Below are 27,721 nucleotides of genomic sequence, written 5' to 3' on the forward strand. Positions count from 1 at the left end.
ATAACTGCACTAACCGCAAACAGTGCCTTACAAAACTGTGTATTACTGGTAGAATTACAAGTAATTTATATTGTATTTATTGTGCCCCATAACCACCATCAAGCAGTTACTAGACTCTAAAACATGCTATGAAGTGTTAGTGCCTTAATCTGTTCCAAAAAGTTTTAAAATTCTTACTATGTGTCTAGTATTTAGGAGTTCATAAAATAATTTCCTCTGTAACACATGTATTTTAGGTTTCATGACGTAATGAAAGTAGCCCAAGAAAATTAGGTGGGTTATGCATACATCTCAACTGTCTAGATTTTTGCAAAAAATGTCCAGATTTATTCCTCAGAATTTCAGTTTGCTCCTCATAAAAGTTTTGGTTTTCTAGGAAATCACTGGGATGATCTAAGGAATGAAATTTTGAATAATGCCATACATTTGAGTTTCAGACTTTGTATCATTTAGAAAATGCATTTTAATACAAACCCAGTTATTTTGCCAACTTTCTAAGATTAAAAGAGCAATATTTAAAATCTGTCCCTATTTATGAGCCTTTATACCCCCATTATGTTACGTTTTGTCCACATTTCTTGGAGAAAGAGGTTGAGAAGTATGTTGGCATCCCACAATTCCAATGGGGTGGGCAGGGTTACATAATTATGCATACAAATATTATGTTAGTCAGCATCCACATTTTGGGCCAGTTGTACCTACTTTTTATGGGCCTTTGTCCAGATTTTTGATGTTTCCAGGTTGAGAGGTATGATCCTTCATCACTTCCCAAATATTTATACATACCTTCTTGCTAAAGTTCTTTTACATCACATTCCTGTCCCAAACTGATGTTTTCTTGGTGCTGCAGCTTTCCTGCTTTAAAGGTTGCTTTTGCACATTTAGCAGGACCAAATCACATTCTTACATCGTCTGAAAAAGTTTGACCATTTGAATTTGTGTTTCAAGTTCCTCATCTGATGAACTATACAGTTTCAAATCATCCACAAAAAAAAAAGATGAGAAGTTTTTATACTTTGTTGTTTTCTGAGAGCCAAACTGCAGCCATCACCTAACCTTTTAAAAAGCTTAATGGTTTAAGGGCAAGACAGAAGAGCAGTGGTGACAAAGAGTCACCCTGGAATATCCGACTTTGAATTTTATCCCTGGAATAATAATGTTTCCTTTATTACGGCTTAACTGCAAAGTAGTTTGCCACTGTTTCATGTCCGTTGTAATGTTATTGATCAATGTATAAGAAATATTTTAAGCATTCTGTTATCCATGAATGTGGGATACTGTCAAATGCTTGTTTATAATCTATTCATACCCTACTTAGGTTCTTCCCCTTTTTACAGTTCTCCATTATGACTTTAAGTAACAACAAATGATCCTTTGTTCCATATGACTTTCTTTTGTTACCCATTTGTTCTGTTGCCATGATTGAGTTTTCTTCGAAATGACTTTAAACTCTGTCGGCATCAATATCAGTGTATATTTTATATGTTGTTGGGAGACAAGTTACTGGTCTATAGTTTTTAGGATAGCTTGCAGGTTTGCTCTTAAGTAGGACTATTGTTTTTCCTGTTGTTAACTAGGTTGGTGTCTATTTGGGGTGTGCATATAAATACTTATGGCTAAATCTTCATGTAAAGATGTTAATACTTTTAGCCAGAAATTAAGTATTGCATCTGGGCCTGGAGTTTTACAACTAAGAGCTTTTCTTAACTTTATTTCAGTGTTGCTTGCCGTTACTTCATTCCATTTCCTATCCTATACATTAGAACTTCTTATTCTTTCTTTTACTTATTCTATCCATTTAACATCTTTGTTATGTTCTACAGGATCTTCACAGGTATTTCTTCAAAATGTATATATTTCTTCTTTTTTGGTGGTGTTTCAATTCCTCTTGCCTTGTATTCTCTCTGTATAAAACCTTTTTGCTTATTTTGTTCTTTTCCTTTATATTTACCTGCATATCTTCCATGTAAGAGTGGTACAGTATATGTACAAGGGTAGTGTGACAGCGGTGAGGTCTGCGGTGGGAGTGATGGATGTGTTTAAGGTGGTGGTGGGATTACTTCAAGGATCAGCTCTGAGCCCTTTCTTATTTGCAATGGTAATGGACAGGTTGACAGACAAGATCAGACATGAGTCCCTGTGGACTATGATGTTTGCAGATGACATTGTGATCTGTAGTGAGAGTAGGGAACAGGTGGAGGAGACCCTGGGGAGATGGAGATAAGCTCTAGAGAGAAGAGAAATGAAGGTCAGCAAGACTAAGACCAAATATATGTATGTGAATGAGAGAGAGGATAGAGGAATGGTGAGGATGCAAGGAGTAGAGGTGGCGAAGGTGAATGAGTTTAAGTACTTGGGATCAATAGTTCAGAGTAATGGTGAGTGTGGAAGAGAGGTGAAGAAGAGAGTACAGGCAGGATGGAGTGGGTGGAGAAGAGTGTCAGGAGTGATTTGTGACAGACAAGTACCAGTAAGAGTGAAAGGGAAGGTCTACAAGAGGGTAGTGAGACTAGCTATGTTATATGGGTTGGAGACAGTGGCATTGACAAAAAGGCAGGAGTTAGAGCTGCATGTGGCAGTGTTAAAAATGCTAATATTTGCACTGGGTATGATGAGGGTGGACAGGATTAGGAATAAGTATATTGGAGAATCAGCACAGGTTGGAAGGTTTGGAGACAAAGCGAGAAAGGCAAGATTATGTTAGTTTGGACATGTGCTGAGGAGGGATGCTGAGTATATTGGGAAAAAGATGCTAAGGATGAAGCTACCAGGAAACAGGAAAAGAGGAAGGCCTAAGATAAGGTTTATGGATGTGGTGAGAGAGGACATGCAGGTGGTTGGTGTGACAGAGCAAGATGCAGAGGACAGGAAGAAATGTAAACAGATGATCCTCTGTAGCGACCCCTAAAGGGAACAGCCGAAAGATGATGATGATGATCTTCCATGTTTTTCTGCCTGTGCTGATATGTTTAGTTTATTATTTGTGATAGTACACAATAGATCCTGATCTGTTCTGATACTGTGCATTGCTTTTATCATGTCTATCTTTCTGAGTATTTTTGTTGATCTGTTCCCTCTTCTATACTCTTCTAATAGTGACACGTCTTGTCTTAATTGCTTTATAGTTTTCTCTGTTCGATACTTCCATGATGGCATTTGATTTCTCTCCTTAATTTCCCGTACTACCCCATGTTTTTATGTTATTAATTTAGCTGCACAGCCATATATCCTGTTTACTTCTGTTATATCACATGAATCTCTACGAAAAGTCCTAATTACTGTGTTCATTAGTTTTATCAGACTTTTAACTTTCTGGGTTTATTGACTTTCTGCAGCCTGTTTCTTTCATTGATCTTAATATGTCTGTCCATCTCTATTAAATCATGCAACTCTTCTCTTAGATCATTTTCTTCTAAACTGAGGCCACAATCTTTGTTATCCATTTCCTGGGTGCTTTCTATAGAAAGATTCAGAGCATCTTCCTGTGCTACATTCTCTTCAGTTTCATCATGTGTCATCTATTGCTCTTTCATATGGGAACTCACTGGGCTTTCACTCTACAGTATTAACTATGTCAGCGTTTCCTGTTCCTTCTCTTGCTGTGCAACTCCAACTGAACTTTTGTACTGGTTTCCTGTGGAAGGCTCCAAAGTATCTTCGTATGGCAACTGATCAGATGTTTCTTGCTCCACTTGTTTCTCTTTAATTTAATTTAATTTAATTTGGGGATCCATTGCTCTATCCTGCTGTGATGTTATCAGAGTTAGATTTGCTACACTAAATATTTCACTTTGCAGGTAATCTGTAACTTTCTATTTCCTTAACTTCTCTATTACTAATCCTCTTTTCTACAGTTCCTCTTTATTTTCTTATTTTTTGTATTGTAAAATGTTCCATGTCTGAATGACTTTGCCTGTATTTCTCTTCATATATCTTTGGTGCTGCAGATTTTTGTTCTGATTAGTTTTGCTTTCTCCTCTGCATAAATATTGTACCATATTAAATCTCTTTTTTCCCCATGTCCCTATTTCTTCTTCAGATGTCTCCTGTTTCTCCTTACTTGGGAGACTCGTTGTTAAATCCTAAATAGCTTGACCTATCAGGACCACTTCAATCACTTTTCACCTACAGCATCAAAACAGGCTACATATCACATAAATGAAGGACTGCAGTTGTTATGCCTCTTCACAATAGTGGACCACCAACTGATTCCAGAAGCTACAGGCCCATTGGTCTGATTAGCATAATATACAAAGTCATAGAATGCATTTTCATAGCAATGATCACCAAAGACATTGGCATGATACAGATATTGGACCTATCCCAGGTTGGCTTTGTCAAATGAAAGTCATGCTTACTTAACCTGGTAAACTTCTTTGTCAGGATAACCAAGTGAATGGATGAGGAGAAAATGTACATACTATCTACCTAGATCTGGCTATACCCCACTTCGGTGTTGTTGACAAACTCACCAAACTAGGCATAAATCCCTGTATAACTTGCTAGAGTGCCAGTGGCTCACAGATAGATCCTAAGAAGTCAGGATTGGTAAGACCAGTCATCAGCAGAGTGCCTCAGGGTTCAGTTCTGGGCCTGCTCCTGTTTGGCACCTACTTAGAGGTCAAGGTTAATGTCAAGGGCTTCTGTCTTACCAGTTTTCCAAATTATTGCAAATTGGGAGTCATGCATCATAGATTCCCTCATGATATTAACATTTTGCAAGAGGGTCTAACACAGACAAATGACTAGTGCCAAAGACATTGATTACAATGCAATACCATGATGTGCATTATAGTACATTTTGGGAAAATATCCACAAAGGTTAATTACTCCATTGATAAGACAGCCCTAAGAGTTGGCCCATTTGTTAGGGATCTGGGAACCTATGCAGCCAGTAATCTAATTTAACCAACACATAGCAAAGGTGTTAAAAAAAATAATTTTGTATCACCCAACTTATAATTAAGTGTAAGGCATCAAGGTCTAAGAAAGGTATGCAACCACTTTACTCAGCCCTTATCAGACCCATCATTAAGTGCAAAGCCCCTTTCAGCATGTACCTGACCAGGCATTTTCAACCGATGGAACTCCCACAGAGGTTCCTCCCCAAAAAACTACAGGGTATTAACCCATTGTCCTATACAGATTGATAACCTTAATTCAGTCCAATAGAGCTCAGGAAGTTTATAGTGTTACTTCCAACGGGCTGAGCCTAGGACTTCTGACAGAATCAAATGATGTCCTCATGTTTCAAGCAAATGGTCATACTTGTAGAACCACAGGTGTTTGTCCTCACATTTTAAATAAATATTCATATCTCTGGGGTATGAAAGAAGTATAAATGGCAAACCTTTCAGCACAAACTATTTTTATAGTGATAGTAATCTTTAGATCCTAGGTTTTAAACTGACTTTTATAAGTCACATTAAACACAATAACTATTACATCTGGAATATTTTGTAAACAACTTACAATATCTCAGCAACCACTCAAGTTACGCACATACTGTCAGCAGCATTTTATTCAACTAACTGAGAGCATTCATATGAGTCTAAGGAGTTCTGTCTGTGTTACTTGGTTGTTGAGATGTTTAGAAAAATGTGAAAATTATATCTATATAAATTTATATAATAACAACAATTAGTATCTCTTTACATGCACTAGACAGAGGTCAAATATTAATGCAGTTGAGTTTGCCATTGTGTGAACTTTAAGATGAAATCTTTTAAAACCTTGTACATAACATGGCTTTGGAATTGTTGATGCAAATATGAGCAAACAATATTTGATTCCTAAAGGTGTCGGTAGGAGGCAACTGCAGATGCACCTTGAGGCGTCACTTGGATGTAGTGAGTTAAAACCTCATAGTTTCCTACAGGTTACTGAGAGGCAATCTATGCCTGTCATATAGTGAATCCTCAGATCCAGCCCTGATGGACCTTTTGCACATCTCCAAAATGAACAGCACCAGAAACACTAGATCCAAGAATTTAAACTACGGTTGTGACATAAACAGAACATGCCGATGAGATAAATATGTGTCTCAAAGGATCCACATGCGCTGGAATAGGCTTCCTATCCATGTGAAGAAGAGTCCATTCATAACCCTAGTCAAACATAATCTTGAACATTGGATGGGAAATTCAAAATTTCCCCTCATCTGACTCCCATGTCTGTGACAGACAGAGGCCAGAGAAAATATTTGCCATCATACCCCCCCAATAAACCTTTAGCAACCTCCTAAGTAGCATACCTCTTCAAATAGATGTCCATGTTACATGGGGGCACATTTGGGTTGGGTCACATGGCTAGCTGGTGGTCATTAACCAAGTATATACTTATGTACAGGCCATGCCCAGAATCCTCCTGTTATGGGAGCTCCCGTGCAACACCCCACATTATTTAAGTAGCAGAGACATAACAATGAGGAAAAATAAAATGCTTTGCAAGGGTGAAAACAGTAGTTACAGAAATTATATATATATATATATATATATATATATATATATATATATATATATATATGGGTCCCCTTTACATAGTCGACATTTCAGAATGTCGAAGACCATATGATCGACATTCAAAATGTCAACCATGCTGAACCGGTATTTCTGTACTGTGCGGAATAGAAAGATTTCCATCTTTTGCCCTGTAGTGTGATTTCGGAGTTGGTATATTTAAGTTATGGGGCGTGTGGGGGACGGAGGCCCCATGGGCGGGGTGGAGCAGTGTGAAGGTAAGTTATTGTTGTGTTTTTTCTTTTTTTTTTTTATTACGTGGTTGACATTTCGAATGTTGATCATATGGTCTCAGCCTTATGGTCTTCGACATTCTGAAATGTCGACCATGTATAGTAGACCTATATATATATATATATATATATATATATTTATGACAATTATCTTGTCTGAACATTACAATGATTTGTCAAGTTGGTTTTAATAACAGTGATTTCTTTTAATAGGAAAATGTCAGTTACCTAATTTAGTATTAGAACAGTGGGCAGTTATCATTCACTTGAAAATATTAAAGTATTATGTGGGCAGCACGTAATGATATTCACATCATTTACTATAAACTTGCTTGCAGAAAATGTAAGATAATTAAGACTGTATTGTAAAGAAATGATAGGGTAGGTCATAATGAACATTTTGATACTCCTGTAATATTGCAACTCTAATAAAATAATGGAGACAGATATTTTCTTCTTTGTATTCTTTTTTGTTGCAATGATAGATCACCTTCAGTATGGCTTGCAGGCTCCTAAAAATTTAAATATCGGATGTCACACAAATGACATATTAATATTAATCAAGCTGGCTGAAAGTGTGCCGAGTTTACAAACTATAATTAACACATTTAGATTTACATTAGAGTATAAAATTAATTGGCTAAAGAATGAATTAGTACCTCTAGGATATTATCCATATCTCTGCTTAGTCCTGGATAAAACATTCAGACAAGAAATAAAAATTCTGAATGCCCTGCATATGGTAAGATTAACTGTTAAACTTTTGTTTATTGTTTCTGTTTATAGTTTGCAAGTTTTTCTAATTGAAAGAAGCTGATGATATAATGTGATAACATGTATTCCTGACAGATTTCTTGGGGAATTGTATCTTCTGCTCAATGAACCTTTCTTAACAATCTCAGGCAAACAAGTTTTCATTGAATATACATGAAGACAGGAATCTGAACAGACCGCTCATTCTTTTTATAAAACGTAGGTACATGACATACATGGATGCACCAAATGGAACGAGTTAGATCATGCAAATGTACTGGAAAAACTGCCTCCCAAAATAATAAAACATTTTTAAAATCACTTTTTTAAAACAAATGCATTACATCTCGGTCCTGAACAAAAACAGTAATTAGCAGAGAAATAATTTCTGCTTTAATAAGTTGGTAAATATTTTGAAAGTCATTGAAGCTTTATTGTTTTCTCTTGTCTGTCATGGTTTCAGGCAGCCAATGTAAGTCCAATGATTTGTGATTTTAACTAAATTAGGATTTGTTTAAATAGTTGTTTTCTTCACTCTGAAATAATAAAAGAATATAATGCAGTTACATGCATGCATTACTTGTAGTATAAGTATGTGTTAGTCTAGTGATTTCACGTGTAATTGAAATATAATTTATAAAATTATCCCCAAGTACAATCCATAAAGAATGTTGTACTCTTCCCATAACTAATTGTGATAGTTGACTATTCTACAATGCAGGGTAGAAAATCATGACTTTCCATTTGCTGTTAAAATCGTCTACTGGACTGCAGTTTAGATAGAAGTTTATCGTAAACATGCTAAGAATGTTAGGAACATTTGGGGTAATAGTTTGGTATGAACACTCGGAGAGATAAATAAAAATCATTTAAGCACATTGCCTTCTTGAGAAATATATGAAGCATTTCCACACAGAATAATTCAGGAACCTAGCCTACAAGAAATTAATGACTACAATCAAAATAATGATAGTAACAGAGCAGCATATGCAGAAAGCATATAAACAACAGAAACATAAAAAATATAGACACATACGTATGCACACAAAAAAAACACACACGCACAAGCAAAAGCAAGAGTGCAATCACACAGATACACAAAGATTAAGCTCACATACCTGCACGATGCATTGCTGGTACCCCCACTATATTGCTCCCATCCTTTAGTTGTTTAACAGAAAGCCATGTGGCTTTTGTATTATAGGACTGAAGAATTATACAAGTGTACTCATCTATTATTGCTTATTCTGTGTACCAGCCTATTGATTGTTTCTGTCAAGCATCACTATAACGAGCATAAAAGAAATTGTAATGTAAACAACAAAAGTGCTAACCTTCCTCGATGAAATCCAATTACATTATATTGTGGGATGTTGTATTACACTGACCCTGATCTAAAAATAGCTTGCTATAGTGCCCTTCCAAAGCTTGTTATACAACTTTGGTTTTGTAGTCAGATAATATAATAACTATTGTTAGTACAACAGCATTCTACAATTCTGTAACAAATAGTATAAATGTTCAATTGTCAGTGTCATCTAATTTCATTTTTATCTGTGTCAGTTTAATCCCACAAGAACTGTGGCATATTTTTCTGGAGAAACACATGGCAGTATTTATACAGGAGGGGAAATTTCAGTACTATTTGATGGGGCATTACTGAATGTTTTCTGTTCAGAAAATTGTTTGTAATAGAACAGAATCTGCACAAATGGTAGAAGCCAAAGAAATTATATAGGAAGATCAAATGGAAATTAAGGATATCCCCTCTATTTTCTCAAGAATTAATTTCACTGAAACTTCAACTGGATAAAGCAAGTTAGTTGAATTTATCTGTACAAAGTTTATAACTACCCTGTCTCCTACATGATAGGGCTATATATCTCTCACACTCTTGTATGTACTGACTCCATGGATAGACAACATAAAAAAGAAATACTTAAACACTTGTAATCATAATCTGTGCAAAAACAAAACCTGCACCATTAGTGATTTTCTATGCACAAAGTGATCAGGCATTTTCAAAAAATTGATAGAAATTGGCATGTTTAAACTCACTTACTTTAAACTCGTTCAGATATTGAGAAATCATATGAGCAAACCTTTTGTTACTGTTATTAATGAAAGCAGATTGCTGGTAGAAGAAATATTAGAATTTGATAAAGTGTCTGAAACAGAGATAATTCCAGACATCTGCCCTTATGACAACCTATTGGACTATTCTTACCATACAGAATTTATTTTATTTTATTTTTATTTTGCTTTTGTTTAGCGGGTTTGTCCAGACTAGTTTGGTTAAAAAACCCTTTTCAGCAGAGGCCAGGGGAGAAAATCTTCAACATTTTACAAATATTTGTAAACAGACATTCAGTAATATACATGAACAGACATTAAATAATATACATTATCAGTTACACATAACTTTGCTAATTAGATTGCATTCATATGAAAGTACTGGCAATTGTTACAGCATAAAACATACTTATGCATTAGTAGATTTTGAACATTAAGCATATGAGGATGTGCATTAGTGATTTTGTCAGATAGATAATAAACAGTGTGGTTAGTTCTTAGAAATTCAATGAAGTGAAGGTGATAGAAGGAACTAGGTAGGGCAGAAATGTTAATATTGCAGTTAAAAGGTGGGGTATAAAGCAGGGTCAGAGTATATATAAGGCTATCATGAGTTTTTTTTTTATTAGAAGTATAGAGTGTGAATGAATACCATTTCCCGCTTTGCTTACTCCATCTGTAGATACCATTATTCAAACATCCATCAAGGCTTTTCTTTTTGGTATGCAGCCCTAACCCCATCCTCTGACAGCTGACATAAATACCAGTGTCATAGCAGAGTCTCACAATGATATCTAAGTCTGAATATAATTTCATATACATGTGTTGAGAGCTACAGTCACTAGTTTAGGTTCATAGGTCTTTATTGATTAGTGTAAGCATGGGCCTGGGAGATGAACCATTTACAGGTTACCTGTTTGCATCAGAGACATAGGTGCCAAACCAGGGATGAATTTCCGGTTTCCCATCCAATTGTCCAAGTTGTACTTGAATTGGGTTAGGGAGGAACTCTGCTTTACATGGATGGGGAGCTTGTTCCATAGATGGGCTAGTCTCTGGGATACATACCTATTTCTCCAGCCGGTTCTATTTATATCAAAGGTAAGGTTTAAATCTTTAGAACAGGTAATTCTGGTACTGTTTGTTTTGTGGTTATGCAGGATGTCAATCAGAGTGGAGTCTGACAATGCCCTGTATGCCAAGCATAGATCTCCCCTCAAAAGCCTGTAGGAGGCAGAATACAGGGATAGGGCCTTGAGGTGGCCTGCATAGGACATATTACTTATGCCCTGTATTCTTTTAGTGAGGAATCTCTGTGGACGTTCCCATTGTTGGATATGCCTGGTTAGATACATACCAAACAGGGCATTGTACTCAATGATAGGTTTGATGAATGCCAAATACAGTGGAACAATAACTTCCTAGGACTTAGATGCCATCCCTTTGTTTATAAGTTTTGCAACACAGAATGATTTCCACACCACTGTAGACACATGATTATCAAAGGCTAAATTACTATCTATGTGTGTCCCTAAGTCCCTGACTACTGGGTCATATCTAAGGGGTGTGTTGTCAGTATGATTGTTACCAGGAATGGATGGCTTCCCAAAGGATACTATTACGCATTTCTTAGCATTTAGTTTTAGTCCATGACTCTGACCCCAGTTGTTTGTCTGTGTCATCCCCTCCTGAAGAACATTTGCGTCAGTGTTAGAGTCAGTGAGAGCTCCAAATTTGCAAACATCTGCAAATTTAGTCAACCAGAGACCACTGACATTGGCCTTGACTTCTCAGAAGTAAATGCCAAAAAGGAGCAGTCCAAGGACTGATCCATGAGGGACTCCACTTGTGACTGGCCTCTTTGTAGAGATGGACTCCCCAGTTCTAACTTCCTGGGTCCTGTCTGTGAGCCAGTTGGCTATCCACCGTGTGACATACAGGTTTGTACCTAAGCTCTTGAGTTTGTCAACAATGCCCGAGTGGTGTATTGTGTCAAATGCCTAGGCCAGGTCAAGGTAGGCAGTGTGAATGATTTTTGCCCTCATCCATTGCTTTCATGACCTTCTCAAAGAAGTCCACCAGGTTGAGTAGGCAAGATCTGCCCTTTATGAAACCAAACTGGAATGGGTGCAGTGTCTGGTGGTTTACTATATCTCTGTTGATCATCTCTATGATAACTGTTTCCATGGCTTTACATATAAGACTAGTAAGACTTATGGGTCTGTAGTTTCCAGGTCTGTAGATGGCCCACCTTTGTGCAGAGATGACTGTTGCCTTTCTCCATTCATAAGGCATGAAGACTGCTTGGAGGCTATAGTTAAATAGTAATTCCAGAGGCACTGATGGGTTATGTTTCATGCTATTTATAAAGCATCCTGGGATACTGTCTGGGCCCATTGATTCAGTGTTCTTGGTCTTAGAGAGAGCATTAAGGACCTCTTACCTAGTGATGGTAGGGGGAGTTATATTTGATGATATTTCCTGAGGGAAGGTTGAGGGGAGAGAGGAGTAAAGTTTGTGCTGAATTTATCAGCCAGGAGGTTTGCTATATCTTCTGGCTCATTATAGGTGGCTCCATTTACAATGAGCTCTGCACACAATTGTGTATTGCCTTTTAAGGTTGTGGCTATAGCTAAAGAATGCTTTGTGGTTGTCCTTGGCCTGGGAGGCCAAACAAACCTCACATTTGGCTTTGGTAGACTTTATTTGCCCCCTGAGATGCTTGTTTAGTTTAATGAGAGTGCTTTTATCCTTCTGGGTGCTGCACCTCCTAATTTTGCCATGATTTTCTTCCTCCTTTTATACATCCAGGTGATTTTGTGATTCCACCAGGGTGGCTTGTTTTCTGAGTTAGTTCTGTACTTCTTCTTGGTGGAAGCTATTAACATGCTTGTGCAGGGTTTCTGTTAACAGTTCTGCATAGGCAAAAGTATTCTCAGGGTTTATAGGGGCTTAAAATTTTGCTAGCTACTCACTTAATAGCAGGAGGTTAGCCTTAGAACAGTTCCTGAATATTCTCGGTTTAGCTGGGGGCCCAAGTTTTATTTTTACTTCAAATGAGACCATTTTGTGGTCTGACCTTACCAGGGAAGGCATGACAGTAGGGGGTGTACACACTCTCCCATATTAGTGAGGACCAGATCCAGTATGGTTACACCCCTAGTTGGTGTATTCACTATCTGGTCCACGGAGTTTCTGTTTACAAAATCCAGGAATCTCTGTGCATGTAAGTTTGATGTCGTATAGGATTCCCAGTGATAGTGTGGTAATTAAAGTCACCCATTAATATGGTATTGGGTTGGATGGTTAGTGTTTCTAATAAGTTTAAATACATGGTATGGGTTTCCTGGGTTATAGAGGGGGACTTATAGCTTCGCACGGAAGTGGTATTTGATTTTACCTATGATAATTTGAACATGGAGCAGCTCAAGTGCATTGGCTTATTTTGACCAGCTTTACATATTTATTTTTGATGTAAATAGAGATACCTCCACCTTTAGTCCCTGTCTGTGAAGTAGCTGGTCTAAATGTGTGGAAGGCATTATAACCCTGCACTGTTGGTGTGCTGTCTTCTGCTTTAAACCACGTCTCTGAGACTGCGCAGACATCAACATTCTCTAGGGTAAAGAGAGCTTCCAAGGAGTGGAGTTTTTTTTTTTAATCTCCTAGCATTGAGCAGTAATACCTTCATATTTTCTTGGTTTTCATTTGCTATGTCGGAATTATTTTCAGTTTGGCATTGCCTAAAAAATGCACTATGGGGAGGAAGACAATGTTTCAGCTAATATTCTAAAGCTGAGAGTGGGCTAGGCACAACATCCAAAATGCACATCTCCTGTTCATCTCTATTGGGTGCTTGGCAAAATGTAACTTGTTTACTGGCAGTGAATGTACTGGAGCCATCAAACCCCTGTTCCCAAGGATGGATAAGCCAGCATTCACTGCTCAGCACCACCCATGTCCTAAAAGTGTTTCCAGTGCCTGACCTCCTAGCTGAACTCAGGTCAGTGTAGTCAGCACTTTATCACTTAATGCCACAGAGTTTTTCAGAATCACAGGTATGTTCACCTAAGACCTTGTGGTTGACAAAATGAGGAAAGTTCTTCAACGATAATCCATAGAGCAGAAATTTGAAGGATTAACTGAACTGAGGAATGACATAGGCAGATGTGCCATGCAATGACATTAAAAGCTAAATCAGAGAAAAGTAGCAGAAGTCTGCACATATATGTAGATGTGAGGGCTTTGCTTGCAGGGATCAATTTTCAGTGATCTACAAATTATAAAAATTGTACAAAAGCAGAATAGCATATATTAAAGATTTCCAAAATTATAGGATATAAACAAAGAAAACGTGCTGACACTGTATTAAATAGGAGGAAATGATTTCCTCTTTGGACCACAGTTTTAAGGATTAATGTATTAAAAGTATCTGGTTTGATAACTGCAAAGCACAACAGAGCAGTAATGTATATATGTATATATATATATATATATATATATATATATATATATATATATATATATATATCTATATATAATATATGTGTGTGTGTATGTGTAGAAAGAGAGATATATTTGTGTGAGCGACCCTGCATGTACAGACTGAATTTCAAATGAATGAAAAACCTTGGATATACCCATGGCTGTGATATGGGGCACAGCTTACAAAGTGTCACCAAGTATTACAGTTGTACTCGGTGATTAGACAGCTGGTAAACGGTTTAACTATAAAATCTGGGCTTTGTAAATCTACCTATAAGTGATTTACAGTTAGACATTCTGCAAGCTATCTAATATGGATAAGTTTTAATCCATTAATGACAGATTGCAAGCTGCAAACTATTTTTTAAGTATCGATGTGGAGGGGTCAAATGTGAGCACTGCTCACTTTGCCGAATTCCCTTGTTATGGCTCTGTCTTATATAAGGGTTATATATGATTTATACATAAAGCCATTGGAAGTGAAAAGGAAACGTGCAACAGAGAAAAGACCCACAAAAGAATGGTAATATTTGGGATAACAGGAGCACAAACTGACGAAAACAAGGAGAAGTGATTCTGAGTTTTATACGCTTTTGCCCCACACCCGTGTATATTGATTTCTTTTGGTGATATTTTCTATGCCCAGGTTTTTCTTTATATACACAACGACTGCCTAAATGCAGCAAATATCTCAACTGATAAGTGTTGCCTGTGTCTGTCTGCATTCTACTGGCTGTTTGGTCAATACAATGTTTATCAGTTTGCAGCACTGGAATCAAAGTCCAATTAAATAATAAGATCAGGGCCTGTGACAAATGTGCCAATATTTATGTTCTTCAGTCTTCTGAAGCAAAGCAACTACAAAAATAATACATTTTGCAGTTTGGAAACTGTTGTGTAAAACTATGATGTCATTAAAAAAATGAAATGTAAAAACAGAATATTGGCTGGGTATTCGACTTAAAAGTTGAACTGAAAATAGGAAAAAGTGAGTTATTTGGGAATGCTATAAATATAAATTATAACAGAGGTATTGCTTGATACAGATGGCAGTCTGTGAAATGCTAAATAACTCTAAAGGTCTTATTTCAGCAATAATTTGTATTGGGCATCAGTGATATAATGATCATACTGTCACTGATGTAAAAGATATGTCGAGGGTAGTTTTCGGTCCCTTTGCTGTATAAATACCCTGCACTTAGCTCAGATTATTAAGGCTATGAGCGGTTAGCAATCGGCTTCCTAAATTCCAGAGCTTAAGTCCATCAACCTTCATTTGCTAAGTGTGTGACCATGAACAAATCACTTAACCAGACAATCCTCAAGACCAGTTGAAAAATGGGCTAGGCTCCTCAGTGATCACTCGGATACCATTCCTAGTTACTAGGTATGAACTTGTGAACCTATGCATATGAGGCTAATAAGAAAGAAAGAGGAAGAAGTAAAAAGGAGACAAAAACATTAATAAAAGAAATATATGATGAGGAGAAAAGAACACAAAAAGTGCACATAATATAATTGCATTCATTAAACTGTTCCAAAAATATGAGATGTAAACAGATTTCAGAATTTGCATATCAATAATAAATAGAAAGATCTAGAACAGATGAAGGCACTAACTGAAAAGATTGTTTAGTTAGAAGGTAAATAATAGTGTGAATAAAAGAAAAGCAGAAGAAAACACATAGTAATAAAATGGTTACTTGAAATGGGAATAATATAAACAAGTAAGAAAAATGGAAAACGTAGTCAAATGGGTTAAAAACACACCATAAGGTTTTGTTTGTTTTCAAGATACATGACTTTTGATAAGATCAGAGCCAATGAAAAATGTGCCGATATTTATTTTCTTCAGTTTTCTGAATTTTCTCCAAAATCTGCAAAAAACATGTGCATTCTTTGCAGTTTATTATGTTTGCTAAATAGCTGATTAAATTATAGGGTCTAATTAGATATGCAAATAAAGGCTATTGAAATGTCTATATTCAATATGTAAATAAAGGCTATTGAAATATTTATTTATTTATTTATTTGCAATTTGATTTCCAGGGAAGTCCACTGGGCCGAATGTACCCATTTTCAGTGGAGGCCCGGAAAGAAAAGCTCCAAGATGCATTATACAATTTAGATACAAATGATAGTTAATATTAAAGATCTTATGTAGAATAGTTACTCATAAATGCATTCAATATCATGCATAGTTAACAAATTCATTAAGCTTGAAGGTAGGGATTACACAGTTTTATTTGAGGAAAACAGATATGGTTTAGGTGTGGAAACAGTTTACATACAAATTTTTTAAGAAAATGTAAATATGCTTTACATACACACATCAACAGTAGATTGCTATTTACAATATTTACAACGTTGGGCTGTGTGAGGGTAGCTGTAGGAGGTGAGACGTTAGAGAGAAGCTATAGAAATTATTGAGAGCTTAGATAGGCTCATAGGAAGATAACTATGAGAGTTGTAGAGCTTGGGAACCAGAGCGAGAACGCCCTTGGATTAGATTGGGTGAAGGCAGGTACATTTCCATTTAGTGGACAGGTGTTTGAATAGTTGGGTTTTGAAGTTTTCTGAGTTTGGTATGGTTCTTAGTGGGGAGGGAAGGGAATTCCATTTTCACCTAGTGAGAAAGATAGAAGTTGGCCAGCAGGACGTTTAGTTTTATGGATAGTAATTAAGTTCTGATTTTCAGATCTGAGAGCTCTGTTGTGTGTATAAGAGGGAAGGATGTTAGTCAGAGCGGGACATTTTGTTGGGTGAAATATGAGTCTATGTGCAGTAGTGAGTTGGAGATAGTCTAGGTAGTTTGGGAGTTCAAGCCAATTCAGGGATTGTAGGGTTAGGCAGTGATGGGTGGTATTTTTTAGATTTAGAGGCAAATTTAGAGATTTTGTTCTAGCAGTTTTCTAGTTTAGAGGTGATAGAGGAGGACAGGTTGGTTAGAAAAGGGGCTCCATATAATAAGGAAGAAGAAGATAAGTCAAGGCCAGAGTTTGCCTGGTAGAGTTGGAGAGAAAGTGAATACTCCTATACAGCATACCTAGCTTTTGGTGGGTTTTCTTAATATTTTGTTGAATATGAATATCAAACTTGAGGTGTTCATTTACAGTAATGCCAAGTAGTTTGGCAGAGGGGACTACTTCTATAGGTGAGTTGGTTTGACTATAGACTTTGAAGTTGTTTTTATCTTAGGAGAGGGTCTTTGTGGGAGGGAATAGTAGAACTTTGATTTATTTGCATTGAGAGAGAAGTGGTTTTGGCACATCCAGTTTTCAGTTGTTGAGAAGGCAGTTTGGGTTTTAGTCAGCAATTTAGAGAGGTTTGAGCCAGAGCAGACTAAGGTTGAATCGTCTGCGTATTGATTGATTTTAGCATCAGGAATAGCAGTGTGAAAGTTATTGATAAAGTTGTTAAAAAGCATTGGCCCAAGGATGGATCCCTGTGGTATGCCAGTTGGGGTAGGTAGGAAGGAAGAGATGGAGTTCTTCCATTTGACTGCCTGTGATCTGTCTGATAGATAGCTGGAGAACCAGGATAAAGTATTATGTGTGAGATTAAGGTTTGAGAGATGACAGAGAAGGTGCTTTTGGGAAACAGTATCAAAGGCTTTAGACAGATCAAGTAAAACAGTAGAAACTAAGTGGCCTGAATCTTGGGCTTGATTGACAGTTTCTAGTAAAGAGGGTAGAGCAGTTATTGTACTATGGTCTGTACAAAAGCCATGCTAGGTAGGAGTGAGAAGATTGTTTTGGGTCAGGAAAGGCATAAGTTGGAGATGGATGCATTTTTCTAGGATTTTGGAGACTGGCGAGAGCAAAGCAATGGGACAAAAGTTTGAAATGCTGGTATTTTTGCCTCCTTTATGAAGAGTAAGAATATAAGCTGAGCGCCAGAGTTTGGGGACGTATGATTCTTTTATGGATTGGTTGATAATGATGTTGATTGGGAGTGCAATGCCATCAGCAGCACATTTTAGGAAGGAAGAGGGAATATTGTCTGGAGCGTTAGAGCAAGATTTAAGTTTGGACAAAAGTTTTTTTTATAAAGTTAGTGGAGATGGGTTTGAGTTCAAACAGATGAGATGAGTTAGAAGGGGGAGAGTGTAGAGCAGTTGGGTTATTATTGGGAAATGTCTTGGTGAGGGTAGTAATAGTGTCTATAAAAAATGAGTTAAATTCAGAGCCTAGTTCGAGATCAGATTTACTTGTGTCAGGACAGGGATTATTCTTGCTGCCTGGATTGAGGAGTGAGATTACTGAGTTGCAGAATTTTTGGGGGTTTTTATTGATATTGGACTGAAGCTTGATATAGTAGGATTTTTTGTCTTTGGTGATTAGTCGTTTTGCACAGTTGCAGAGCTGTTTATATTTGAGCAAGGTATTGTCCAGTTTATTATTTTGGTAAAGCTTCCATAGTTTGTCTCTGTGGTGCATAATCTGTTTTGTCTCTTTGGATAGCCAAGGAGCAGTTTTAGTTTTTATCCTTTTGTTTCTTAGTGGGGCTAGTGAGTTTAAAGTATCAAGGAAGACAGAGTTGGAGTATTTTATAGCCTTGTCAAGAGGAAGGATGTTTAGAATTTGCCAGTTCATTTGTTTAAAAGTATTTGAGAAAATAGTTGGACTGAAGCTACTGAGGTTACGAGTTTGAATGTACTGATGCTGGTGTGGGGAGGAACTAGTTGAGAGATGCATGAAGGCTGGGAGGTGGTCACTAAAGGTATCAGGAATTGTGCCAGAATTGGTTATTTTATTTGGATCTGAGACTAGTATCCAATTTTTAGTGGATCCGGGAGGGTTTATTTTGTTAGGACGAGTGATGGAGCAAATTATTTGAGTGAAGTTATATAAGTTAATGGATAGGGAGGGAGAGGGGCAATTGATTTTATTCCAGTCAATGTTGACATCACCAAGGATATAAGTTTCATAGTTAATTTCAGTAGAGGCCCATAGGAGAATATTTATGAGTGTAGAGATATTGTTACCAGGTGAGATATATAGGGCAATGATGCAGATATTTTTATGTTTATTTAGTTTTAGAACTCCAATAGTTAGTTCAGTGTTCTGAAATTGAGGAATTGGAATTTGGAAGGGAATTAAGGTAAGAAGGTTGGAGTAGACTAGGGCAGTGCCTCCACCTTTTTTTTAGTCAGCCATTTCTGAGACAATGAAATACTGGGGGCAGAATCTCAGAGTCGGAGATAAAGGGCTTGAGCCAGGTTTCAGAGATGGCTAAGATATGTAGTTGGTTATGGCTTAACCAAGCTTGAAATTAGTGTACTTTGCTGTTTAGACCTTGTGAATTAATTGTAAAAATCTTTAGGGTGTTGGGATAGGAGGAAGAGGGTAAGGGATGAGTGTTGTTAATAAAGGATGTAGGACCAGGGTTAGGATGGATATCACCAGCTTGGACTAGGTTGTTGAAGGAGATATCCTTTAGCCATATTGGTCTGTCAGGCATGAATTTTGGTAGATTGTAGACTGGAGCAGGTGACAGTGTCTTGACTTTAGAGGAGAAGAGTTTAGGGTGGAATAGGTGCAGAGGGTTGGGCTGAATGAGAGAAGAGGAGATAGAGTGGAAATGGGAGTAAGAGTGAGGGGGAAGGTGGGTTTGTAAGGTAGTTGTCTTGGTGGGTGGTATTGGACAAGCATAGATGGAATATGAGCATAGTATAAGGGAAGTAGGAACATCAAAAGGAAGCTGGGGGACTGGAGGGTGTGATAACTTGAAGAGAGCATGTTTGAGCAAAGAGACTGGTATGAGTGGTTCAGAAAATAGAGAAGGCTATGAAGAAGAAAGGGTTTAAAAAGTGATGGAGGTATTCTAGGGATTTAAGGAAAGAGGAGGGGACTATAATTATTGGGTGGAGTACAGATTACAGAGTTTAAGAAGGATGGCTATAGGTGGGAGAAGTAATGAGGGGGGAGCTGGTATTGGGTAATTAGGCTGAGAAGGTGGGGTAAGATATGAATAAAGCTAGGAGTATTGGGGGCATGTGGGAATTGGGGGCAAAGTGGGGGAGTGGAGTGAGCCCGTAGGGCGAACGGAGCAGGAAAGAACACTAGCGGTGAGTATGGCAGAAAAACTATCAGCAAAGAGCAGTTTAAAGGCTGCAGTTGGAAGGTATGAGCTAAATATTTCCAGCCAGAAAAAGAAGGCTGCCTTTACAGAGGGTGGTTTAGCAGGGGGGAGAAAATATTTACAGTCTAAGGATATTAACTCATAACTGTTTGTGAAAAAAATAAAACTTGTTGGGATTATAAAGAATATCTAGGATTTATATTGGTAGATGCTGCCACCTAATGGTAGAAGGAGATAGCAAACAGCAGGGATAGTTAACCAGTCTTAGATTTAAATATATTCTAGGATAGTGATAACAGGAGGGGGAGAGGGCAAACGGCCTGCGGTAGGCTGCTAGAATGCACACATGGGAGGGAAGATTGACTCTATAGATAGCACATTAAGTCTACATTTAATTAGTTTTAAGCAACATACATTTACACAATCTTGTTGGGGGGGGGGGGTCTTCTCAGTAGTATTTTTCTAAGTACTAGGCAAGCTGGCCAATTCAGGGTGTCTTCAGGTGATGGCCGGAGGTATTAAAGCATTCAAAATGCTGAGAACACACAGAAAAAAAGATGGAAAATTCAGGAGAAGAGTGATTCATTCTTCTCTTATAAACTTCTTTTTTGTGGGGGGTCAAGCCCCAAACATCCCTCAAACATATATGTACTAACTCTGAGATCACCATACTTGGAGAAAGTAGTCTGAGAAATGTCAGTCTCAGACTTAGTATATGTAAGTTTGGATATTTGGTCATTCATTTGCAGCATTACAGGACAGATGGGAGTACCAGTCCCCACATTTCCAATGGTTACTGTAAATAAAGCTACAGAAGACTGGCAAAAATTTAACAAATGTCATATTGTATAGCAAGGTGAACCCTTGTGGCAATGTGTTAGTCTTCTTGAGTCAATATTCTTGAGTAAAACAATAAGACAATTTTACAGAGAGGAGGGGGAATTAAAGAAAAAAAGTCTGCAAGCAAGTTGTGGTCAGAGGCCTTTCCAGATGAAATCAAAGAATGTGCCAAACATTGTTAATCACTTTATCTTCTGATTCATCTTGAGAGATCTGACAGTTAAAACATACTTCTCAACTGGACAGATTTTAGCAGTATGTGCAGATATTTGTCTCATAATTTTGGTCTGTTTCTCATAAAATTGTGGTTTTCTAGCAAATCACTGGAAAATAATTGAGGTTTAAAGTCAGAAAATAATGACAGGCATATGATTTCAGAATCCATACTCCTCAGAAGAGTCATGACAATGCAACATTTGTTATTCTATATACTTTCTACATTTGTAAGAACAATATTTAAAAAGTGTATTTTTGGTCTATTGCCCCCCTCCCCCCATTATTTATGGGTTTGTTCAGATTTTTTGCTCTAAGAGGTTGAAAGGTATGCGTTAAAACCTAGTGTGACCAAAGATGATGGAAGGATAACTGATGCCATCAAAGCAGGTGACAATAACCATTTTGAAATTCATTTTTCAGTGTAATCAGTTATGTTAGCAGCATCCTGGTTTTGCTACAAAGGCAACATCAGATTACAACGTGTTTAGCAGTCTCTTTTCCTGAGTTTGAATCATATGATTTACAGTGGAATGGTTAAGAGTGAACTACGTTACAATGCATCAGCATGTTTTGGGATTTGTTTTCTACCATGTATCCTGCAAGGGAGAAAAAGTCTTATCTTCCATTACTATGACCTCATTTAAGGAGCTATCAAAAAACTGAAAATAAGTTCATGTGCCCACTTATGTGGCTGAGGGATTTGGGAGAAGGGCTACATATTATTAACCTCTCAAGATCTAAGTTAGCTCTGAGAAGTGTGTAGTGCTACATTACCTTAAAAACTGGTCAGGTTCATGCAAGAACAAACATGAGCAGGGCAACATCCTTCAAAGATTTAAAGAAAGGAGGCAAAATACATGCCAAAGCATCATAAACATATACATGTTATGTATATTATAGAAGGTTATTCATCATCTTGACCACTGCTGCAGTAGCCTAAGGTATATGGGTTATATCCTGACAAGGAAGTAATAGCTAGCCAGCATCCAAAGCTTCAGGGCACCTTCCACACACCCAAACTGTCAAGCAGTTTGAAATGAGCTGACTTAAAGGCAAGTTCGGCTTTGTGAAGACCTTTAGAACATTACTGCCACTGATGACTAACCTCCTCTGAGGCTATTGTGGATCAATGTTTGGTTTGTGCTTTCCTTTGCTGGGATGATAAGTTCCCTTTGGGGAAAAAAACTTAGAATTAATCTATGAACACAAATGTAGGAGCCTTCAGGAACCACACTTTTATTTGAAAGTTAAACACTTTTGTCCTAGTATCCGGACAACATAAGAAGAAAGAACAAACTAGGTCAAAGGTTTTTTTAATTAAACAAACCAATGGAAACGTTTTAATTGAATTAAATAAAAATATCAATTAAATAAGTTAACAGAAAAATTCCATCATCCCCAATAAACTTGAATGAAATACATGAACCCCACCATATTTCAGCAATAAAAATGCATAATTAACTGACAAAATAAAGTTAAAAATCACAATTTTGATTTTGAATTTTAAAATCCTTAAAGTCTTAAAAACTATATGTATCCATGTCTTACATGAAAAAGGCTGTCTTTAGCCACAGGAAGGTCTCATCATTAAGCTCTGGAAGCATAGTCGAGTTGGTCCTAAGTTGCCATTTAAGCTCCATCAGCTCCAAAATATCGTCTTCTGGACCCACCCTCCACTACCCATGTTGACTTGGTCAGTGATGTAAAACTTAAAACTGTGACTACTGTTTGTGCTAATGTGCCTATAGAGTGTGTTATGATCTTATTTCTTTCTTTCTAATATCATACAGGTGACCATAAATCCTTATTTTAAAAGGCTGTGTTATTTTACCGATATAAAAACATACACATTGTTGACACTGTGCCACATAGACTACTCTAGAGCTAAAACAATAATATCTGTGCCTTAGCCACATTAGCCACAATTTTTCATACTACCTGCACATTCAGGTTGACTTGTTCTCTCTAAAAGAGACCTAAAACAAGTATATTTCTTATATACCATCCCTAGGAATACTTCCCATCATATTTAAGTGTTCCTGGTTGATGGAGAAAATATTCCAGTTCTTGTAAATTATGTCTTTTATATCATTAAAATCAGCATTATAAGTAAGCATCATTGCTTTATTGTATCCAACCAGTTTGACAATATGGACCTTGTTTAGCACATAGTGGGCACCTGTTCCCAAAAGGGGTAAAAAGATTTAAAGGAAGGAGGCAAAATGCATGCCAAAGCATCATGCACATATATGTATTATGCATATTATAGAGGATGTTCATCATATTGACTGCTGCTGCAGTAGACTTAGCTGTATGGGTAATATCCTGTCAAGGATATAATAGCCGGCAAGCTTCCAAAGCTTCAGGGCATGTTCGACACACTCAAACTGTCAAGCAACTTGAACTGAGCTGATTTAAAGACAAGTTTGACCTTCAGACCTTTACTGCCACAGAGAAGTACACTCCTATGAGGCTTTTGTGGATCAACGTTTGGTTCTGCTTTCCTTTGCTTGGCAGGTAAGTTCCCTTTTGGGAAAAAAATTAAATTTTCTTAATTTTGTTGATGTGTTAGTACTTTCTTCTTCGGTAAAGTTATTTTAAAGCTAGGAGTGTTGTGTTTTAACAGATTGTCTTCTGACTGTAGTGCTTTTAAAGAGAGCACTATTTTTTTCTGTCAGATTAAAAGTAGTTAAACTGAAAACACTTCTTTTTTTCTGTGGAGAAATTGTAGTTATTTTTTTTTTCTATTTTGGGGATGGCATAGGGTTTTAAAGCATTTTTCCTCTGTTTTTTTTTCTGTCAAAAAGGTAACTTTTGTAGACCATTAATGTTTACCAGCAATTGCTGCTTATTTTCCCCAGGAAAGAGGCACCATTTTTGGTTTGACTGTGGAATGGACTACTGGCCCCATGGTTGGTCTTCCTTCCAGAAAAAGAAAAAGTTAAGCAAACAGCATTTTTCACCACAGCAGGCTAGCAATTTGCTTCAGTCATAAGTGGATGGCTCTGCTGTGGCATTTGTTGTACCTCAGCCCATTCCTACTTCAACCTGGATCCCTCTGGTATAGTACCTACAGCAACTATGGACTGATAAGCCCCATACTCTGCAGTGGTTGGGGTCCCCTCAGTAAGCAAGGAAGAATGACTCATCAGTCCTGGGAGAGGGAACAGGGAAGATTTATATGTTGTGTCAGAATGCTGAGTCCTTCCCTGGGGAAGCAGCTGTAGCCATTAGTAATACAGCTGACCCTAGTTTTCCTGTCAAAAAGAAGCAGAAACACAATCATGTATCTACTTCTCCTCAGTTTCCTTTGGAAATGGAGTACTTTACTGGATTGAGCTCAGGGTTTAATTCAGGCTGTTGCTCCTTGTTGTAAAGTAATTTCTGGTAAAAGGAGGAGGGATTCCTCTTTTCTTGAAGAAATTGATTATTCTGAATCTGAACAGGAAGATGCAGGAATGGATATAGTTTTTTTTTTTTTGCTTTCCCTCATATTTCTTATTTAAACTCAGAGAAAAACTCACTGTCTTGTTTCTTACTTTGGGGCTTTCTCTTTCTCTGAGACTATTGCTAGAATGTGTCAGTGTTTTCAGAGGGAGGACACTGAGGTTTCTCAGTCCCTCAGAAATACTATGAGTTTTCACAGAAGGATATTCCAGAAGCCACACCCATTCCTCTTGTTCTGTTTGCTTTAAATGATGTGTTTGTTACTGCCTACAGTTTTGCTGATAGTCAACAAGCTGCCCCTAGAAAGGCAGATAGGATGTATAAAGTCCCTATTTTTTATTTTACACACTATTCCCAAACCTGACAGAGCAGCTATAGCTTTAGTTAATCCCACTGCTGCTAAAGACTTAGCTAATCCCAGTCCTTTTCCTGATAAGGATGGCGAAAGTATTGATAGGTATGGTAAAAAGTATATACTTCTGCAACTTTGATTTTCAAAATATTGAACTGTCAGGTACAAATGTTAAAGTTTGTTCTGACAAACTGTGAAAGTATGAGAAATGTTTTGTCTGGAAAAAAAATCTGCTTTAATTTAGTTTCTTCTATTGCACGTCACTGCTCATTGTTTGCAGTGTGTGCATGATTCTGTTGATATTTCTTCCAGGCTTATGGCCACTGGTACTGTATTAAGAAGATTTGCATGGCTGCATGTTCAACCTCCAACAACTCTGAATGACTGTCCAAGATCCCTTGTGACCCCCTACTACCCTGGTCCCTTTTTCTCTTACAAAAAGTCTGAATCTCTATGTTTTTCTCTTTGGTAACAGAATGTTTCAGTAAAAAGGGTTCTGAAAATCAGTCATCAAGATAACAGATGGAACTGAGTGGAAATTCCTCCTTTCCAAGGGGTTATTCCTCATTCTCCAGATCAGACATTTTTGTCTCCACCTGTTCTTCATCACACATTCTCCAAATGATTTATAGAACCAGTCAGTTTTTCCTTCTCAGGTTGGCTTCGATGATGTTCCTTGTGCCAAAGAAAGAAAATGCTAGTAGACCAGTTTTGGATCTGTCTTTTCAATCCTGTTTGTAATAGTGCCCAAATTCAGGATGTTGTCACTTCACAACCTGTTACCTCATTTTGCTCTTTCAAGTTTCCTGATAACATTAGACTTAAAAGATGCTTTTCATCATATCCCTATATATATATATATATATATATATATATATATATATATATATATATATATATATGGATTCACTTCATAACATTGAAATATCAAAATACTGAAACCAAAATACTGAAAGCTTAAAATACTGAATACTCAAAATACTGAAACTAAAAATACTGAAAACACATATTATGCGTAAACTCAGCTTAAACAACATAAATCATAACAATTTCTACCAATATATGCAGGGCAAGCCCCTGCACTTCATGGGGCTGCTCACACCCCTGCTAATTAAATATATCAACTCCAAGATTGCACATACTGTAGTTAAGTGCAATCTTGGAGTAGATATATATAATTAGCAGGGGGTGCAGGGGGCTTGCCCCCCTGCATATATTTGGTAGAAATTGTTATGATTTATGTTGTTTAAGCTGAGTTTACGCATAATATGTGTTTTCAGTATTTTCAGTTTCAGTATTTTGAGTATTCAGTATTTTGAGCTTTCAGTATTTTGGTCTTCAGTATTATGAAGTTTTGTCATTTTCAGTATTTTGAAGTTTCAGTGTTATGAAGTGAATCCATATATATATATATATATATATATACAGACATCAGCCATTTCTTAAGCTTTTGTCTGTCTGGATCACCTTTTCAGTTTTCTGCCTTACCTTTTGGACTCTCCACTGCACCAAGAGTGTTCACAAAGTGTCAGCTATAGTTCATAACAAAAACCAAACTGTAGAGAACAAACAGAAAGGCAACATGGTATACCAGACCTTCCAAATTTATTGTTAACACTTTTGGGTGTAAAAATGTATGACCTTCCTCAGGAAAAAAACATGAAAGAAAAAACTTTCTTGGTTTAAATAAACCACCAACAGTGCCATCATCAGATCATCAATTCATAATTAAAGAAACATTACACATAAAACATAATATGTATATATATATATATATATATATATATATATATATATATATATATATATATATATATATATATATTATGTTTATACAAATAAACACCCTCTCAAAAACATATCAAAATACATTTAACTACAGTATGAAAAATTTAAACCTGTCTCCAAGACAAGGTAAAACAGTGAGTTCTTAACAAGTTAATGACTTTCTAAATATTTTAATCTTAATAAACATTTTAAGGAACATGACTCATTTAAACCTGGTACATATAAGCATTGGTTAGGACTTGCCACCATAATTCTCTTTGCTCCAATAATAATTGCCATGGCCCACCTCTAATGCTGTCTTTAACCTGATCTTTCACAAGAAATAAGAAGGAATGCCTAGGAAATTCAATGACATGCTTTTTAGTGCATTATTACAATCTTACTTATGTATGCTGTACTGCTGTTCATAAATTCATTGCTTCAATTGTCTTTCAGTTTTTCCAGTATAAAACCGTGGACAGCTTTGGCACTCAGCTAAATAAACCACTCCTGGGCTGTTGCAATTATATCTACCACTAATGGAATAGGTAACATTTCTTATTGTAAACCTGATTGAAGTTTTAATAAACTTGCAATAATTGCAACATCCACATTTTAACATACCCCCAGTTCTATAGTTACTATGTAAGTCCCTCTCAATAAAACTTTTAAGATTAAAGGCTCTTTTATAAATTATTTTGGTGCTTCTGGGACTTTTTCTCTAATTTGGGCATCATCAATAAGCACAGACCAGTTTTTACATAAAATATTCGCTATTTGTTTTGCATCAAGTGAAAGTGAAGTACTAAAAGTAATGTAAAGTTAACATCATTTGTATCAGTTTGAATACTGTTAGGTAATGTTAATTTGTCCAGGGCTTCCTCTTCTGCTTGTGTAAGACTGCACAACATAGGTCTAAACCAACCTGATATATGCTTGTGGGTAACCTCGGA

The sequence above is a fragment of the Protopterus annectens genome, chromosome 6.part1 (assembly GCF_019279795.1).
Source record: "Protopterus annectens isolate FY-2018-M chromosome 6.part1, PAN1.0, whole genome shotgun sequence".
NCBI classification, from domain to species: domain Eukaryota; kingdom Metazoa; phylum Chordata; order Ceratodontiformes; family Protopteridae; genus Protopterus; species Protopterus annectens.